Genomic DNA, 4,666 nt, shown 5'->3' with positions numbered 1-4,666 from the left:
CGTGCGCAAGGGGGCGTGTGCGCGGGGTGTGAGCGTGTGCGCGCGGTGCGTGCCTGTGCAAGGTGGTGTGTGCGTGCGCAAGAGGGCGTGTGCACGGGATGTAAGCGTGTGCGCGTAGATGTGCACATGTGCGTGAGCATTTGTAGCTCGCGTGTTGCGCGCCTGTGTGTGGTGTGCGTGCATGAGCGGGAGAGGTGTGTGAGTTCGCGTGCGCCTGTGTTGTGGTGCGATGGGGGTGGGCGTGTGAAGTATGTATTTGTAGGTGCACACTTCTGTGTATGTGTCGAACGCGTTTGCTCTTGTGCCCGTCTGCTCTGTAACCGTGTGTGGTATGTGTGAGTGTATGTATGCGTGCGCATTGGACTGCCCTCTCCCCCGGGTCCACAGTCGGTGAGTCAGACAGTCAGGCATTGCCCCGCTCGGTTCCCCAGCCTCAGGGTTCCTGAGCCCCGCGCTGGTGCGAGCAGCATGGAGAAAGACCCGGCTGCACGGTGAAAGCAAGGAGGGATCTGTTTCACTTCTGTGACCAGCTGGAACATCTAGGTGTTTTCTTATATTTTCCTCAGAATTGCCTACACTGAATTCATTATCACCTTTCTTAGCACAGGTCTGAGTGGCTTCCCACCATCCAGCCTGTCGGTTTACAATCGGCATCATGCATTCTTTTGCTTTTTTTAAAAAAACAGGGATGTACTTCAGTCAGGAATTGTAGTAAGGGAATAATGGATGTTTGTAAAGTACCACTTTAAGGACTCAAGGTGAGTTAGTGATCACTATTGGAGGGTGAGGCCAGATGGAAGCTTGGGGAGAGGGAAGATTAGAACAATTGGGATTTAATTCTGACAGTTCTGACCGAACCATTAAAAAGCACTCATTCCTACTTTCTTCTATTTGGAGGCAAGTTATTTAACCTCTTTAAGACTTAATTTACTTATCTATAAGTTAGAGCTAGTTATATGTACCCTATATTGTGTTGTGAATTTAATGAGTTCATATATGTAAAATACTTAGCATTGGTCCGAATACATGCCGAGCACTAGTCAGAGGCAGCTGTCATTACATCCTAATCTCAACTTGCAAAGCAGTGTCACTCTGGGTGACAAGTGATATAGGTGAAGGAAGAGGAATATATTTTCTTTTCCTCTCCCTTCTCTTTATTTCTTCCTTACCATGTACCTACCTAAAGATCACTCCTTGCTGACTCTTATTTGAATTACACAAAAGAGAAACCAATTAGCGAAAGAATAGAGATGCAATCTCATCATCAGGAAAAATCAGGTAAATGTGCCAAATCTTAACTGAATTTTCCTTTTACACAAACAGAAATGGATATATTCTACTCAATTTGTGCTCATTAGCGGAAAGAATGGAGCAAGTCAAAGGGGATTTCCTCCCACCCCCATGTACTGATTTCTAAAAGAAAATTCTCACAGGAGGCAAAAGAAACTCGGTGAGTGCTTTGCTACACAATGCCATCAGTGACCATTTTAAAGGTATCAATTGATTCAATAACTATTTAACCAGACAGGAGGGTGAATTCTGAATGTACAAATGAGAGAAAACAGCAACGGATATGATGCCTGCCCTTAGAGACCTTATAATCCAGACTAAGTAAGTAAATTATCTGTATTAAATATATATAAAACATAAATGGAGATAAATCTATGAAGGAAAAGAATGGCATGCCCCGAGAAGAAGAGAACATAATTTAAATTTGAGCTCTCTCAGACAGGGATATTTTAGCCTTCTGCTGCAGCAGGGCCTTTGCACTTGAGCTGTTCCTTCTCCCTGGGATATTGTCTTCCAGATTTCCTGCAAGACTCCTGGCACCAGAGAGCCCTTCCTGACTAATTCCACACCATGGAACCCTCTTACCTCCTCCATTCCCTCTTGTAACTCGGCCAGCACCTGGCATATGATAGATTTATTTAAGTCCCTGCTCTTCCATCCCCAGCTCTACCCCAAAGATGCCAACTCCATGAGAGCGGGGACTTTGCTTTGTTCACTGCTGTATACCCAACACCTGGAGCAATAAATAAATATAATATATCCATTTCTGTGTTGTATAAAAGGAATTTAATACTCAGTAAGGACAATTCAGTTAAGATTTGGGGTTGGCACATTTACCTGTTTTAATTCTCGATTATGAGATTGCATTTCTATTCTTCTCTTCTGAAAAAGTGAATGAAAGGGAAGCAGCCCCCAAGTGAAGGTGGGACATGAGTAGAGTGCTCCAGGTGGAGACCAGAAAGGGCTAGAGGCCACTGAGCATTTGATTGGAGGGGGAGTGAAGGAAAGCTAGGTGACCAGAAGAACCCAAAATGGCAAAGATGATAGTGAAACATTTCTACATAAATGTGACGTCTCAAGGAAATCAATAGATAATTATAGCCTACTTGTAAAATAGAAGGACAAATACAGTGTCAATGAAACCAGATGAGCAGGAGTGATAAAAGTGGGAAAATAGGTAAGTATATTGAACATTCTACCATCTTATTATCCTTACAGCCACGAAAGAAACTACCTCTGTCTATTCTGTATAGGTAATTCATATTTGTCAAAGAAAGGTCTGTGAAGTAGGTATATTTTTCCATTTTTCTGTAGAGGAAACTAAACCCCACGGAGTTCAAGGGCCTGCCCCAGGCCACTCAGTGAGTGAGAGGAGGAGCCAGGTGGCCCTTAAATGCAATGAAGCTCATGTCATCTACCTGGATGGCTTATGGATGGGCCAGTCACACCCTCAGCAAGATGGCATCAAGATAAAGATCAGAGAAGAAAAGAATGAAATTAGCATGGCCCTTAGAAGGAGGACAGTAGAAAATGAGATGCTACTTAAATTATTTCACTCTTTTTAAAATATCCAGACAAAAAGCCTGGGCCACATCTCAGAATGATGTATTTGATTCAGATCCCCTGGACCACAGGGACACAGTGTTGTTTATCATTGGCACAGCATCTAACGGCAACTCCATAATGCATTTATTATTTGGAAGATAAGTTTGAAGGGTAATCACTGTCCCTCTGAGCAGACATATCGTGGATCTGTGTGGGTTCCCACTTTAGTCATTGAGTCTTAGAAGCCTCACTTTATTTGTTATTTTTTCAGAAATAGAGTTGTCAGCAGGGAATTGGTCCAGGGATTTTGTAGTGATCACGGTAGGATATCTTGTCCAAACCTTGCATGGTTCCCAGGCTCTACTTCCAGCTATTTAGCATCAATCACTTTAATGATGGAGGGTGCAATGCCCTCTCCCCTCACCCCCTGTAAGATGGCAGCAGAGGAGTGTCACTGGTCTGCTGAGGGTGCCCTGCCTGCTGTCCTAAAGATGATCCAATCAGAGTCTGAGAACAGTGTGGGAGGAGCACTGAGAAAGGTGGGAAGTGTGATAGGCCAGAAAACGGGAAACCTGACCTCTGGACCTAAATTTGTCATGTCACTAGAGGAAAAGGGTAGACCAGGGGTAGGCAAACTTTTTGACTCGAGGGCCACAATGGGTTCTTAAACTGGACCGGAGGGCCGGAACAAAAGCATGGATGGAGTGTTTGTGTGAACTAATATAAATTCAAAGTAAACATCATTACATAAAAGGGTACGGTCTTTTTTTTTTTTTTTAGTTTTATTCATTTCAAACGGGCCGGATCCGGCCTGCGGGCCGTAGTTTGCCCATGGCTGGGGTAGACCATCAGCTGTTTTCCAAGTTCTTACTACATGTCAGGCATTGTGGTAGGGATTTTACATACACAATCTCTTTAATCCTCAAAAAAAACTTTGAATGGAGTCTTCGAATCTGTCTAGAAACTATGAAACATCTACACTAATAAAAGAGAAACATGGTAATTGGCGTACGACCGCTACCCTTCCCATTGGCTAATCAGCATATCCTTATGCAAATTAACTGTCAGCCAAGATGGCGGCCAGCAGCCAGGCAGCTGGAAGCGAACATGAGGCTTCCTTGCTTCAGTGACTGCAGACTCCAACATTCCCCGCCTCACTTGCCGGCCACTGAGTTGCAACTCTAAGCAACTATGTACTATGTTGCAAATAAGAAGCTAAACAAAACCCTAGAAACCAGCTTTCAGCCTGCCGGGATCTCAGAGCTGAAGTTATACATTGTTTCGATTATAGAACGGCAAACAAACCAGATACGAAGCCTCAGAGCTAGAGCCAGAGCTAAAGCTGGCCCAGAATAAAATAAAAAAAAGAGAAAAAAAAGGAGCGGTTGGGAGCTTCAGTCAACAACCGCCAGCCTGAAAGCAGCCCTCAGCCCCTCACCCAGACTGGCCAGGCACCCCAGTGGGGACCCCCACCCTGAAGGGTGTGTGACCAGCTGCAAACAGCCATCATCCCCTCATCCAGGCTGGCCAGGCACCCCAGTGGGGACTCCCACCCTGATCCAGGACACCCTTCAGGGCAAACCAGCCAGCCCCCAGGCCTCTATCCTATATAGTAAAAGGGTAATATGCCTCCCAGCACCGGGATCAGCGGAGCAGCGAGGCTCCCGGCACCGGGATCAGCGTGACAGGGGGCAGCGCCCAAACCCCCTGATCGCCCTGCAGCTCTGTGTGTGACAGGGGGCGGGGCCACAACCTCCCTATCCGCCCTACTCTGATCGTGACAGGGGAAGGCACCCCAACCCCCTGATCAGCCCTGCTCTGTGACAGGGTG

At 45.9% G+C, this 4,666-nt stretch overlaps 1 long non-coding RNA gene across 1 annotated transcript; it reads left to right on the top strand.

Annotated features, from left to right (window-relative positions):
* The first annotated feature begins 1,339 nt into the window (after positions 1-1,339).
* LOC106727920 lies at positions 1,340-2,037 on the top strand. The gene is made up of 3 exons (XR_001364160.1): positions 1,340-1,450; positions 1,525-1,611; positions 1,808-2,037. It is a non-coding gene; the product is annotated as an uncharacterized LOC106727920 (long non-coding RNA).
* The last annotated feature ends 2,629 nt before the right edge of the window (positions 2,038-4,666 follow it).

The sequence above is a fragment of the Myotis brandtii genome, unplaced genomic scaffold (genome assembly GCF_000412655.1).
Source record: "Myotis brandtii unplaced genomic scaffold, ASM41265v1 scaffold500, whole genome shotgun sequence".
Lineage (NCBI taxonomy): Eukaryota > Metazoa > Chordata > Mammalia > Chiroptera > Vespertilionidae > Myotis > Myotis brandtii.
The sequence above is the reverse complement of the archived record's forward strand: the minus strand, read 5'-3'. Positions and strand labels throughout refer to the sequence as shown.